This window comes from Callorhinus ursinus, unplaced genomic scaffold (assembly GCF_003265705.2).
Source record: "Callorhinus ursinus isolate GAN/ISIS: 27379988/994484 unplaced genomic scaffold, GSC_fseal_2.0 scaffold11, whole genome shotgun sequence".
In the NCBI taxonomy this organism is placed as follows: domain Eukaryota; kingdom Metazoa; phylum Chordata; class Mammalia; order Carnivora; family Otariidae; genus Callorhinus; species Callorhinus ursinus.
In genome coordinates this window covers 45,336,853-45,352,528 of record NW_027397073.1, presented here as the reverse complement: position 1 = coordinate 45,352,528, position 15,676 = coordinate 45,336,853, and the positions used below count along the sequence as shown (strand labels likewise).

Sequence of the window (15,676 nt, the reverse complement as noted above, 5' to 3'; positions counted from 1 at the left end):
GGGTAGATTTCACCCTATGAATGGGGGGAGGGGACACAATTCAGCCCAGAACACATGTCCATTAGGAATTCTTCAGATTCCCTTCAGTATTGTTCAAATGGAATGAAACATGATTCCAGTCCCCATGCGCTTCAACTAGAAGGAGTTACCATTGCCACAGACTTTGAAATCATGGGGGTTTTTCCTCCAATTTTTACTAGAAAAACATTTCTGCTAATAATCTCTTTGAATGTGCAGAAAAGGACACAAGGCCATATGATAAACTGACAAGACAAAATCTTTAGGTCAAATCTAAATACAGAAAAACCTCCTTAATATGAGATAAGATTCTACAACTTATGTGAGAAGATAAACTAAGTTATGGAATTGTTTTAATTAATTTCTTTTTAAACTAATATGTAGATATCATTAAAAAATTAATCAAACAGTTCAAAGGGATCTTGGATGTAAAGAAAGTCTTCCTCTTACCTCCATCCTCATTTCCCAGCCATCCTTCCCAGAGGCAACCACTATTATCTGTTTCTTAATTATCACTCCAGAGATATTCTATGGGAATGCAAACATGTATATTAATGCATCCTTTTTGCTTTGTACAGTTGAGGTATACTTTACACATATTTTGCATTGTGGCTTTTCCACTTAACAGTCTTCACGATTACTCCACATCACAGAAAGGAGATGTACCTAATTATTTTCAAAACTCAAATAATTTTTTGTTATATGGGTGTACAAGCACAAAGAATTTTTTAGCCATACCTACTGATGGCCATTTAGCTTGTTTCGGCCTTTTGTTGCAATCAGTAAGGCCATAACGAATAGGCTTCTTTATACAACTTTGCACAGAAGTGCAAGTACACTTGAAGGATAAATTTCCACCCATAGAACCACAAGTTCAAAAGTTATGTGTATTTTTAACTTTGAAATACATTGACAAATTTCCCTCAAAGAGTTTGCATCAATCTGGAATCTTTGCAATGTGTATGAATATTTGCTTCCTCACACCATGTTAATATAGATTATTATCAAACTTTCAAAAATTGTCCGTTTGATAGGTAAAATAGTGGTACATCATTATTTTTCTAATTTGCATTTCCCTAATTATGGGTGAGGTTGAGAATATTTTCCTACACTTAAGAACATTTGGATTTGTGTTTTCAAAAGGCATTGCTCAGTCTTTTTCCATTTATCAACTGCTTATCTTTTATTAACTGAACAATAGGCGTTAAATAACTATGGAAGACTACTTATTTATTATTTCTAGAAAAAGTATCAGATGAACAATGTAGGTTTCTAAATCTGCTAAGGTCTCCAAAGTCTGCCTTGATAAATGAATAACAGGGAATAATAGAGGTATCACTAGATAAGGAGTCTCAGTTCTACCACAGTTGAAAACATTTTAATAACCTGAATAGATGAAGAGTTATACCATGTTCATTGATGGAATGACTTAATAGTGAAGATGTCAACCCTCCCCAAATCAATCTTCACATGTAATGTAATTCCAATAAAAATGCCCAGCAGAAAATTTTTTAGGAACTCTACAAATTTATTCTAAAATGTTTGTGGAGGGCGCCTGGGTGGCTCAGATGGTTAAGCGTCTGCCTTCAGCTCAGGTCATGATCCCAGAGTCCTGGGATCGGGTCCCACATGGGGCTCCCTGCTCCTTGGGAGCCTGCTTCTCCCTCTGCCTCTCTCTCTCTCTCTCTCTCTCTCTCTGTCTCTCATGAATAAATAAATAAAATCTATAAAAAAATTTTAAAAAAATAAAATGTTGGTAGAGTAAAAAAGTACACAAATAGCCAGTTCAATTTTGAAAAAAAAAAAGAGGATCAAGGAAAAAGGAGCATGCTTTATCATAAAAAGCTTCCACTAAAAAAATAGTAAAAGAAAACTGATCAATAGAACATAAAAGTTCTCAGGGAAAAAGGGAAATGATATATCAAAAACTAATGATGTACTATATATTGGCTAATTGAACATAATAAGAAAAGAAAAGAATATAGGGAAAACATACACTCCAGAGAGAAAAATAGTCTTGAATTTCTACATACGCCATATTCAAAGTGGATGCCAAATGGAACAAAGATCTAAAGAAGAAAGGTAAAATTATAAAGTAATAGAAGAAAATTGTACAGAACATACTTGAAACTTAGGGATAGAGAAGGACCTCTTAGAGTAGATGCCCAAAACATCTAGATGTCTACAAAATAAAGAGCATCATAAACAAAGTTAATGAACAGATGACAGTTTGGGAAAAAATATTTGTAATCTCTAAAACTGAAACAGGATTATGAACTCCTGGAAATTAATAAGAAAAGGATGGGAAACAGTAGAAAAATGAGCAAGGAACATTATCATGTGTTTCACAGAAGGAGAAACCTAAATCAGGTTGTTGCAGGTCAGGTTTCTTGGAAGACACACTAGGTGATGAAAATTATAATGGAAAAAGTTTATCAGGAAGTGCTGTCAGGATAAACACCTGTGGTGGAAAAGAAGGAAGGATTGGACAGAGGAAGAAGTGGGTCTGGAGTGCAATCTCAACAAATGACTCAGCCCATCTATCTTAGTCTGCTAGGGCTACCATAACAAATTACCACAACAGAAATTTATTTTCTTATAGTTCTATATCTACAAGTCCCAGATGAAGGTCAGGCAAAGTTGGTTTCTGGTAAGGGCCCTCTTTTAGGCTTGTGGATAGCTGCCTTCTTTCTGTCCTCACAGAGCCTTTGCTCTGAGTTATGTGCGGAGAAAAAGATCTCTCTCTCTTCCACTGCTTGTAAGGCCAGCAGTCCTATAGGATTAGGACTCCACCCTTATGGCTTCATTTAACCTTAATTTCCTCCTAAAATCCCTATCTCTAAATATAGTCACACTGGAGATGAGGGTTTCAAGATATGAATTTGGGGGGGTGGAGCGCTAGGGCACAATTTAGTCCATAGTGCCACCTGATGAGAGCTCCAAAGCTGGAATGGTGTGGCAGATTCTATTTTCCAAAAAATGACAACAATCTCCTATGCCACATGTTCTCACGAGGTGACCGTGATACTCCTCCCATGGAAAAGAAGGGTCTACATCCTCTCTCCTCGAACGCCGGTAAGCCTTCCTGACTATATCGGCCAACAGAAAATAATAAATACATGACTTCCAAGGCTAGGTCATAAAAGGAAATGCAGCTTCCAGATTGTTTGTTTGAATACTCATTCTTGAAGTATTTAGCTGCCACATAAGCAATCTGACTAGCCAGAGACCACCATGTTATAAGAAAGCCCCAACTAACCCATATGAATAAAGCAAATGGCAAGACCCTGAGATTACACACACACACACACACACACACACACACACACACACACCGAGAGAGAGAGAGAGAGAGAGAGAGAGAGAGAGGGAGAGAGAGAGAGAGATGCTCAGCCAAACTCCAGCTGTCTTAGCCCTCTGTTTTTTAGCTCTAGCCACTATCTGATGGAAATCATGTGAGACCCTAGGCCATAACTTCTTTGATCCCCTCCCAAATTCCTCAGTCACAGAACCCCTGCAGCAGTGATTTGATATATCTATTTGATAGATAACTAGAACAGACAGTGCTTCAGAATAGCCTTGAATTGGGACAGAAGGACTAGACTTTATATTCTTACATTTACCACTCATTGACTGAGGACTGTTCTGGAAGCTAGGGACTTTGGGCAAGGTAACTCTCTTCAGTCAAGGGCAATTACCAAAAAAAGTGCTGATTGCTGAAGGCCGTTGACCAGCAGAACTCCCAGGAACTTGGGGGAATAAGTCCTTCAGTCTTGAGGCAGGATCCAGATGGCATATCACAGCATCTGCTATGGTCCATCCCTTGTACCACTTAGATCCATCTCTTTTTATAAGTTCTGCATGCAGCAATTGCAGCATTCTGGTGGGCCTCTTTTCTAGCAGGAAACATAAAAAAGAAAGATTAGTGGGATGACCCACAGCTCTACAGCTGCAACTTGTCTCAGCGCACCAAATGATTCTCATTTTTTCCCTTCTTCACTCTCTATTCTAGATCCTTTTCCCTCTCAGAGACTCTCCTGGTCTACGTGACTTGCCGGATGGGATGACCCAGCCCCTCATTTACTGAGGGGTCATAACTCCTGCTCAAGTCTTTCTGTTGCAGCTGTAAGTATTCATTTACATCAAAATTGGGCAAAGTAGTAAAGACATACCCAGGTGAAACTTCTGAATCCTAAATACCTTCTTCCTCTCTGGATTCTATAATAGAAGCCCCACTTCCTGGTGAATCAGAGACCATTGGTCTGATGTGAGGTTATGTGGGATCCATGTAGGTGGATGAAACACTCTATAAATCCTCACATAGTGGTGTGGGCATAGACTACAAGAGACAAAGAATATATGCCAGTTCTAGTAAAAATGAATTGATGTCCTTCTCAGGGTGGAGACGTTCAAGATACTCAACTTGCCATCAAGTCATGCCTCAAGAGATAGTTACAAAGGGGGGGGGGGCGCTAGTTTCAGTGTTGGTTTTTGTTGATGGCAGCTCAAACTCAGCAGTGACAGTAGCTAGAACAGCCTTAGTAAGAGCCCAGACTATTGAGCGCAAGCTTAGCTTCCTTCCCTGTCACCATAGCTATTTCATTTGTGTGTCTATTGTTTCATCACTGTGATAGCCAATGACAGAGGCTAGTTCACACCACCTGGCCGAATTATTGTGTCAACTTGATTGTTTAGTGCTTCCTCCATGGTAGATGCTCTCTGGTGGGCATTACCATATTATAAGATTTTCACTTTTCATGCTTATTCCCCTATGTCAACTCACATGCCTCTACCCCAGATCGTGTCCCCAGTCCTCCAAGCATTCTTTCGGAGCAGGTCCCTGACAAGCTGTCCAAGTCATTTGCCACTGCACATAAGTCCATATATACTCAGACCTTGGTAGATGAAGACGATGTACCAGATGAACCACCCAAAATTAAGCCCATTAGGAAGATTTCCCCTCACAATTACATTTAAAATCCATCCATGATTGGATTTAATCCAATCCAATTGGAGCTGTATTGGAGCTTCTGTTCCTGTTATCTAGTGCCACCTAACCCAAATGTAGTAGTTCAAAATAACGTTTTTTCCTCTCACATGTCTAAAATTTGAGCAGAACTTGGTGGGAACAAGTGAGACAGCTGAAATCTAGGGAACAGAATCACGAGAAGTCTTTTAACTCACATGTCTGCCAGTTGATGCTAACTGTTGGCTGGGACCTCAGCTGCTAAAGCAGCTGCAAGACCTATACATGGCCTTTTAATAAGGATATTTCGCTTCCTCAAAGTGTGGTATCTAGGTTCAAGAGCAAGCATCTCAAGAAGAAGAAAAATCCAGGAGGGAAATCACTTAGCATCACTTCCACCTTATTCTATTGGTTAGAACTGAATTACTAAGGCCAGCCTGTATTCAAGCTGAGGAAAATTGAACTCTATCTTTTGATAGTGTCAAAATATAGGGTCATAAAATGCCAAAGAATTTTCAGCCATATTTTTAAGCCACCACAGCTTACAAATATGCTAAGCCAATCCATCTGTGAACCAAGCTCACTTTTTTTTCTTCTTTCGTCAGCTGTTCATGAGAGACCTCTCATTTGCCCATGAATGTGACCTAAGAGAGAGGGACGCGTATAACAGTGTGGATGACATGACAGTCTGGAGCACCTGCTTGTGCAACTAACTTTGCCTTCTGGTTCTACTTGGGCTGGATCCCAGATGTATCATTTCCATCTTACATTGGAGAGCTGCTGGGCTTGTCCAACTTTATGACTTGGTAGGTCTGACAAAACCTGTCTCATAATGGGAAGTGCTGGCCACATGGTCACTTGATTACACATTGTCAGGTGCTCCAACCCTACCAGGGTCCAGCAGCTGGCTAGGAGTTAATTTTTGGGTGGCATATAATTATTCACTATAGATGGCATGCTTTTGCTCCAGAACTCTAGGGCTTGCCATAAAATCCACGGAGCATCTTTTCTCACATCAGACACCTCTAAAATTACAGGATAAGCTGAATTCTGTATCCCAACTGGCAGGACTGCTAGCCTAGCATCCTGGACCTGCTACAGAGCTTTTTTTCTGTTCCGGGCCTCATGCAAAGCTGACAGCCTCTCATGTGGAAGACATGGCCATCAAGCCCAAAGAGAGACCACTGTATTTCTTTCTTTGTGATGGGAAGTATGAGATGCAATAATTACTGTTGTTTTCGTTACTCTGGGATGGAAAGTCTTGGCATGTTCCAGACCACTGCATTTCTGAAATTTCACTAAGATGATTAGTCCCTGGATCTTCATAGTGTTCATCTCATACTCTCTTAAGCACATGCCTTAATGTGGTTTCCAACGTATTTACTGTTTCTTGCTACATCTAGTCAAGTTAGCATAATGTCACTGATGTAATAGAAAACTATGTTCTGCAGGATGTCCAGAGAGTGTGGGTCTCTTCAGACTATATTATGACAAAGAGGTGGCTATTAACATTTGTCTTTATAAACTGTAAATGAACACTACCTTCTTTTTTTTTTTTAAGATTTTATTTATTTATCTGACAGAGAGACACAGTGAGAGAGGGAACACAAGCAGGAGGAGGGGGAGGGGGAAGCAGGCTTCCCACAGAGCAGGGAGCCCGATGCAGGGCTTGATCCCAGGACCCCAGGATCATGACCTGAGCCGAAGGCAGACGCTTAACGACTGAGCCACCCAGGAGCCCCTGAATACTACTTTCTGTTCCAAGGGAACGCAAACTGTTTCTGATCCTCCTTTCTGATTGAGCTGAAACAGAATGCACTACCACACTGAAGGCTGCATACTACATGCCTCAGGTCAATAGTAAGCTCCTTTAGAAAAGATACCACATGTGGCAGTATGGAAGCAATGGGGCTACACTTGGTGGCACTTGTACTAGTCTACCGTCATCCTTCAGAGTCCATCTGGTCTTTGCAAGTGCCAGACTTGGGAATTAAATGGGACTATGATGGGGACCACTTCTGAATGATATAGATCCCTAAGAGAGACACCCACCCCCTGACCTCCCAAGGTTGCCTTTTTTCTTTAATTTTTATTTTAATGAGGTGGTAACAGTTACAGAGTTTGCCTTTCCCCACTATGATAGCTCTTACCTCACAGAAAAAGGAACCCATACTAGGTTCTGCCAAGTCCCTGACTGCAGCCAAAAAGGCCTTCTTTTTCACACTTAGTCTTTAATTATTGACTAACCAATCTTGACCATTCATTATCTTTTTCTAAAGCACCAGTTTCCCCTAGCAATAGCCATCTAATTTAATTGTTCATATGATTATCATTTCCTCCATATTTTTTTAAAGATTTATTTATTTATTTGACAGAGAGAGAGAGATAGCAAGAGCAGGAACACAAGCAGGGGGAGTGGGAGAGGGAGAAGCAGCTCCCTGCTGAGCAAGGAGCCCAATGTGGGACTCGATCCCAGAACCCTGGGATCATGACCTGAGCAGAAGGCAGACAATTAACGACTGAGCCACCCAGGCGCCCTCCTCCATATTTTCTAAATGTTGGCTGCAAGGCACCCACTAGTGCATTTCTTTTCATTGGTACCCCCATTTTAGTTTACGAGTGATGAAAGTTTAACGATTTCACTGCTACCTTTTATAGGATCAGTCTAGCCCTCATCCACTACCACCACTGGGGAGTGGGGGGGGCAGTAACTCGTTGCCAGCAGGCCAGAGGATAATCTAGCCCGAGAATCCTCTCTTAGTGTGTGCTTTCTCAAACTACCCCACTTTGAGTATGACTGTTGAAGACTGTATTCCCAAGAAAGCAGATTCTGAAACGGAGGTTAGCATGAAGAAATTTTATTAGAGAATGTTCTCGAGATCAACACATGTGAAAGAAAGGAAGGAGGCAGGATTGGACAGAGGGAGAAAATGGGTTGCAACGCAGTCTCGGCAAAAATTTCACCTGATCCCATAGAGAACCTTGTACCGTAGGCTGGCCCTTCTGAGTGGTCCCATGTTAGGATGAGAGGTTTGGGCCTGTGCTTCCAAATAAACCAGTTATTGGAGATAGACTGCTTCTGGAAAGGGCATATGACATGGCAGCCCTCTTCTTCCAAGGGTAATTTCTGAGAAGGGCTGACAGCTGACAGCCACCAGCCAAAAGCATTCCCAGATGGAGGAATTAAGTCCATTCCTGAAGGAGGATCTAGGCAACACATCACAGTACCCACTACGCAAGTATAGGAAAAAAATATACAGATTCATATAAATTCACATTTAAACAATCAGCGATCTCTCACAGCCATCAGATTGTCAGAGATGTAGGGAAACAGGAGCCTTTATATACCACTGATAAGAATATAAATGAATACAGATCCTCTGTAAACAATTTGTCATTATTTAACAAAATTAAATAAACATATACCTCATGACTCAGCAATCCCATAAAAACTCTAACACAGGTCTATAAAGTTACATGAACAAGAATACTCATCACAGTGCTGTTTGTAGTAATGGAGACTAGGAATAAACTAGGTCGACATCACTAGAGAAATACATAAGCAATATATGGTGGTTATAACACATTAGAGTGAGTGTCTACAGAAAAGAGGGGCAGGAGAATGGAAACTAGGTAAAGAAATAAAGGTGAAAAATAAATAAAATAAAGCGGGGTCATGAATGAATCAGTGATTAACTCAACCCTTTGCACCTGAGGTCCCAAATGGGAATATTAATATATATATATTAAACAATTTGGTGTAAATTTTCTCTTCTGTACGTTTGAAATTCAAAACCTAACAGGAAGAAAGTCGAGAGTACTCCTAGAAAAATTCTCTCTAGTTGGAAAGATACCTCCCAAGGCTTTATACTTAGAATCACACAGCTTCCTACCTACTTAGACACTTGCAGAAGAAAACTTCTATGTGGTCATCCTAGCTTCCCTGTTCATAAGATGGCACAGACTGGATCTAAGACACCTATCAAAGCCGATTACAAAAGGTTATTATTTGCCTGTTCATCAGACTCTAAGAGAGTCCCTTCTCTTTAATAATTTTCTAGAAGGAGAAAAGGAACATGAGTGCCCCACTCTTCTTACCACCCACCCCAAGGAAAAGAGGAAGGCCCCTTGCTACTTCATGACCCACTTTGTCATGAGAAAACAGGCTGCATTAGATTCTCTTCTGGTCTGTGCATCATCTTGGGTACATTCACACCAAATTCCTCCCCTTCCAAGCTTATGCCAACACACATCACTTACGGTGTCGCCCTCCCCATTAATTAACCCCACCCTCGGTAGCTCTTAAAGATTGTCAACTGGAAAGAGCATATTAAAATCAGCCAGCCAGCCTCACAAGAAATCAGCAGGAACTGAAAATAGAAATTGCTGTTCTCTTTTCAAGGACCACCCCCAACAGGGATTCTCCTGAAAATTCCCGAGGGCTGCCCCGGGCAGCTTCCAGGCCCCTCTTCTGATCTGATCTCTCTGCCCCTCCTAAGATACTGGCTGGTCTCTAAGACAATACGTAACAGAAGAATATTAGAACTTCTTTTTACATTTAGTTTGTCTCTTTTTTTTTTTTAAATCTACATTTGTGTTTACCTTATATTTTATATGCTGTATCGTCACTGTGGTCAAGATGTGTAACTTACAAACAAATAAACAAACATGCACCAGCAAAGCACGCTCAAATCGTTCCACTGACGGGGCAAGATTCGGAAGGGCCTGAAACCTGTGCCCTTTGTCTCCAAGCTCTGGACACAGTTCTGTCCTGTTCCTCTACCCAGTCGGCCAGGGACCACCGGACTTGCTCCTGCCAGCTCCATTCTTCCACCTTTTTTTTGTTTGTCTTTGCCTTGGTTCTAGACCAAATTCCTATAAAGTCCTTCCTTCATGCGGCACATGGCTGTTATTAAAGCTTTTATCTCTTTCCCAGACTGAAAGGCCTTTGGTTTTCAATATTCTTTCTGTGCCTTCAGTGAAACTGCCAGGTCTCCCTGAGGGCTTGGCCTCTGATCTCCAGCTGTGGCTAGGCAGACAGAGGAGGGAAGGCTTTGGGGAGGCACAGATCTGTCCTACTAGCTTCCCCCCACATTCCCCCACCCATCTTATCGGTCCACTCATTGCTCCCAACACGGTGCAAGGAAAAGTACTATAACCACTTCTTGAGGGGAATGTCCCTTCCTCTATTCTAGAAGCTCTCTCCTCTCCAGATTTTATAGATGTAAACATCTTTGCTATGATGTATCACAGACCAGACACCAACTTGTCTTCTGCTAGGTAGCATAAATAGAATCTAAGTAGAATATTGATGCACATACACAGGAAGGGAGATTTTATTTCTAATAATTAAAGGAAGAAAGGGAAAGAAAATCTAAATAACCTAGAGATCAATAAAAATCAGAACCAGGTATTACAGACAGAATCAAAGTACTAAAAAATAAGTGCTAGTATGAGCAAGAAACTTGAATCTGAACACGGTGCTTAACCCATAATAGGTGTTCAATAAATATTGATTATTCCTGATTGAACATTATTCATTCAAAGGAGAAAAATAGTCTTTTCCTTTATACATTGCTTATGACTGTGTTTTCATAAAAAAAGATCCATAAATGTGTCTCCTATGATTTTCTTACAGCTAGCTATGGAGCACATAACAAAATCAGATTTGTGTGAATTGAACACCTTACCACCTGAGCAGAAAAAGTTGAATTTTGGAAAGACACAGAAGCACTGTGTCTGGGGCTTAGAAAGCTATTTCATTTATTGCCCAAACTGGGACACTCTTGAGAGTAATAAGTACAATGAGCTAACAGACATGAAGGGACTGTCCCGGACAAATCAGATAGCACATGGTCATCATATGACTTACCCAACTGGAGATGACATTGATTTGAATCCAAACATATACAGTGATTGATTTCTCGTTACACTATTCATTGTCACTCAGCCAATTACATGACTCAGTACTTAAGGGTTAGTTAAGACCAAATGAAAAGGAAAATTCTAAACCTGAATAAATTAAATCTACTACAATGTTTTTGTTGACCTATAATCAGAACTGGGATCTAATAAATTTCTTTTTCTCTGAGTCAGTTAAAAATTTCATTACCTGGTTCTATTACTAAATTTTACAATTAATATTAGTTCTTGTTTTCTTAACCTCTGAGCCACTTTAGAAATGAATGACCATTCACTACTTTTCAAACCACTGAATTTCTGACACCAAATTCTGGCCTCTGCCCCACAGTGGTTTCTACCCCCCTCCCCCTCTGGCCCCCATTATAGACTATTTTACCTCTCTCTCTTCCTTCTCTTCTCATATTATATGCCCTCTGGGAAGTCTGATTTGCTCTCCCAGCCATCTAGTTATAAATGATTCTTAAATCTTTACCTCCTGTCCAGATCTCACTTTTTGCCTGAGCTCCCAACCTATGTAACTGACTGCTACTGGACTTGACTTAAATGTCTCCCAAGAACTGCCAAGAATTGAATAAAGTTCAATATGTTCAAATCTGTATTGAATATCTCAACATCTCAACAATGCCCCAATCCACTCCTCTTTTAGTGTTCCCTGTCTCCAAAAATGGCACCACCATGAAGCCAAAACCCATGTTTCTTCCTTGACCCCATACTCTTTTACTCTCTATGTCTGTAGTTGGGTTGCCACCTCCTGTCAATTCTATCTCCCAAATGTCCTTTTCTCTCCATCTTCACCATGACCAATCTTGACTAAACTAGCACCATTTCCCAGTCTCTTAACCAGTCATCCATTCCCCCTCCAGACTTGCCTCCTCTAGTGCCTTTCTGTATTGCAGTAAAAGTGATTTCTAACAGTGCAAATCTGTTCTGTTTGCTTTTCTCTTTCAAACTCCTCTCTGGCTCTTAAATGTAGTTTGAACAACGTGACTTAAATGTCCCCCCACCATCTGGCCCTGCCCACCTCTGCACACTGTCCCCCTTCCTCTTCCCTTTTGGGCTTTATGCTGGCATTCCCGAACACAGCCAGGCTCACACTTGCTTCCTATTGCCACTGCTGGGACATTTCCTGCCTCATCTAACTTACTCCTACTCATCCTACTGCTACTGACTCAAATATCATTTCCTCAAGGAGCCAGTGTCTGATCCCGAAACTGTATTAGGTTTCTTTTCTATGTGTTCCTATCACACACTTTCATTGTATTAGGTTGAAGCACATGAAACTGCCTTGTTGTAAGTCAGCGACAGTCAAATAAAAGAAAATTCATATAGCCGAAGCTAATACTTGTATCTGTTAAACTGTAAATTCCCTGAGGGTGGGAACCTGGCCTACTTCATACACCGTCTCACACAGTTCCTAGCACATGGTAAATAGTGGCTATTTGTTGAGTGAATAAGTGAATGAATGAACAAATAAACTAACTACGCTTTCCAGAAATAGGTCATCATTTTAATCGATCTAATTTGAAGCTATAACAATTTTCTTTTTAATAATGATAACTGTTGGGGCACCTGGGTGGCTCAGTCGGTTAAGCGGCTGCCTTCGGCTCAGGTCATAATCCCAGGGTCCTGGGATCGAGCCCCACATCGGGCTCCCTGCTCGGCGGGGAGCCTGCTTCTCCCTCTCCCTCTGCCTGCCTCTCTGCCTACTTGTTCTCTCTCTGTATCTCTCTGCCAAATAAATAAATAAGACCTTTAAAAAAAATAATAATGATAACTGTTTCCTGTTGCACAAGTGTTTGCCCACTCAGATTAAATGCTGAAAAAAATATATTCTGAGTTTTCAGCAGACAATTAGGTGAACTGATAAGTAGCATCTTGGTCTAGAGAGCACAAACCTGAACTAATTTTATATAGGTTAGCACTCTTGACGAGAGTGACGGAAGGCAAAGAATCCAGGGGAAACTGGACTCAAAAACTCTATATTTTTAAATTATTTAGCCCCTATGAGAAGTCCTACAGTGACACCTTTGAAAAGGTGACTCCTGAAGTTTTAATTTGAAAAGGACTTTAAGAATGGGATCTTTTCAGTAAGTATCATTCAAAAGGCCTGTCATTTTGAATATTGCATAGCCTCTCAAAAGATGAATATGGGCATGCTAGCACTTTGCTAATTCCCATTTACTACGGCAATCCTTAGCGAATTGCTGCATTAATGAGGAAGTCATTGCCTATACAGTGTCTGCAAACAGAGGAGTGCATCTTTCCTTCAGTTCTTCTGACAAGTGTAGTTCTGCCTTAATTATTTATGATCATACACCACAGCATAGGAGCGCTCACGGATATTTTGTATGAGTAATGAAGTTTTAGTAATAAGAGCCTTCACTCCATCCTGCTGCTGTTAGAGCTTACAGAGGAGCAGGGTGAGAATTTAAGGTTTTTGTGGATTAGTGAACTGGGAATTATCAGGATTCCCTAGGATAGACTTCTAAATAATACAATGAAAATAAATATCTACAAGTACAATTCGTATTTTTTTCAAGCTCTTTAACAGCCCTCAGAAGGCCCTGGATGAACCACAAGGAAAATGATAAGAAATGAAGCAGCTAATGATAACAATAATTACGATAATAATACTGCTTATATAACTCTTTATGGGTATGTCTACACAAACATGCAAGATGGATGTTGAGACAATTTCTAAATAATTCAGAGCACATAGCTTACAAGTGTAGGCAGAGGGCGGCGGGGAAGAAGAGAGTTCATTTGGTCAGAATCCTCCAGTCTGTATTGATCAAATTGGCTAAATGATTTCTCATATTTCTCTTGAAAACTTCCAACTCTATTTTTTAATCTCAATTCTGCACATAATTTACTTTTGATGATGGCCAAGTCTTTTAATCTCTTCGAGAGTAAGTTTCTTTATGTTCAGCAGAGGGACATCCAGTTGAGACTGTGATATCTTCTCCAGCGCCGGTGTTTTCGGTTCTACAACATTCGAGATCATAGGTCCACTGACACTTATTCTTTCACGAGTGATGTACTGAGCAGCTATGTAGGTAGCAGGTCCTAGAATAAGGACCAAGGAGAAGTTCATCCATAAAATTTGAAAGACAGTATTAAGCTGTTTACCACAAAGCCCTTTTCCATCTCCAATCTTCTATTCCTATGTGTCACACACAACCACTCCGGTTCTGCCATCTGTTTTCATCAGGACCATGGGGAAATATGAAGGATTTGATAAGGTGTTTTCAGAAGCCTGCAGTATAGGCAGTGTGCTCCTCCTTCCTTCCTCACAAAGAGCATTCTCGAGGTTGGCCAAGAGAGTGACTATTTCTCTGGGTTTCTCATCTAGCACCAGGCCTGAAGGCAGCCTCCTGTACTCACTCAGCTAAATAAAGAACATCTGAGAGCAGAGGAACTCCTGTGACTCAACAACTAGAAAAGAAAGCACCAGTCAAGGCTAAGGGCATTCCACAACGAAAGATGAACCAAAGACCCCACAGGGCAAAAAGAGGGTGTATAATTAAGCTACATTAAGTAATTTCCAGGAGCTACTAAGAGCGGCCAATTTGAGTTGCCCCCCCCCAAAAAAGGAACAAAGAACAATTCATTTTAGGCAAAAAATGAGTGGAAAGCACAGAGTAGGAAAAGACATTGTAAATTATTGGATCTGCCAGATTGAGTTTTTCAGTTATACCACAGCCTTAGCCAATGAAACCATAAAAAAGGAGAAAAGCTGACCTGCAAAAAATTCACTGCCTTGAGGATATGTGTTTAGTCCACACCCTCCTCCTGAGAATAACCCCTTGGTAAATAATTTTATATTAAAAGAAGATTTTATAGTTTTATTTGCTTTGGCTGGAAAATTATATGTGAGAATCCTTGCGCTTGTGTATAAAGGGTTCTAGGGCCTGAGTCAACACTTTGGTCTTTCTCATAATACCAATTATTCTCATTAATATTAACAAACTTTAAAAATGGCTACATTCAGCCATTCAACAGATATTTATTGAATGCCTATCCTAAGTCAGGTCCCATTCTTAAGTGTGGAGTATACAGCAGAGATGTAATAGAAATGGCCCTGGACCTAACGGAGCTCACAGTCTAGGGGGCAGATAGACAATAACGAACACAAAAAAATAAATAAAGCAATTTTTTTTAAACTCTGAGTTTTTTAAGGAAGTATAATGGGGACGAGGGTAGGGAGCATCTAATTAAGGGAAAGACTTCCCTGGGGAAGTGACAGTTGATCTGAGACCTAAGGGATAAGGAGTTAGTAGAGAATGCATAATTAGGGCACAGCTAAATACCAACCACGCTGACATTGGAATGGGTTTGACATATGGAGAGAAATACCTGTGCATGCAAATGGAGATTTACACTTTCAAAAAAGCTGCTTTGCTTATAAAAATACAACAAGTGCTCAGTGATTTTTAGGCAAAGATATACTGATAAGGTGGGAATAACTGATCAAAACTGAAGAGTATGGTTTCTTGTCAGGGTCAAAAAAATTAATCTCTGAATAATAAGATACCTGCGTTCATCTGGGTATCTGTCTTATTTTCATGTTCAATTTTAAAATTACATCATCTAAAGATATCCAAAGACCTTTTTTCTATAGCCTTCTTTCATAGTCTACTCCGATTCCGAACTACCCTAAGTGCCAATAACATTTCTTCGTAGCACATTTCTTAAGAGTTTTCTTTTTGTATGTGTCTTCAATAAGACTGTGTATCTGCATATTTACAAAATCAAGTGTAATCATCGCTC

At 40.3% G+C, this 15,676-nt stretch overlaps 1 long non-coding RNA gene across 1 annotated transcript in view; it reads right to left on the bottom strand.

Annotated features, from left to right (window-relative positions):
• Positions 1 to 4,571, bottom strand: part of LOC112835315 (uncharacterized) — a 103,765-nt gene extending 99,194 nt beyond the window's left edge. The window contains exons 1-3 of the long non-coding RNA XR_003211175.2: positions 4,074 to 4,571; positions 3,717 to 3,914; positions 469 to 546 (exon numbers count right to left, since the gene is read on the bottom strand). This is a non-coding gene — a long non-coding RNA (uncharacterized lncRNA). The remainder of the gene's footprint in view (positions 1 to 468; positions 547 to 3,716; positions 3,915 to 4,073) is intronic.
• Between the last annotated feature and the right edge of the window lie 11,105 nt (positions 4,572 to 15,676).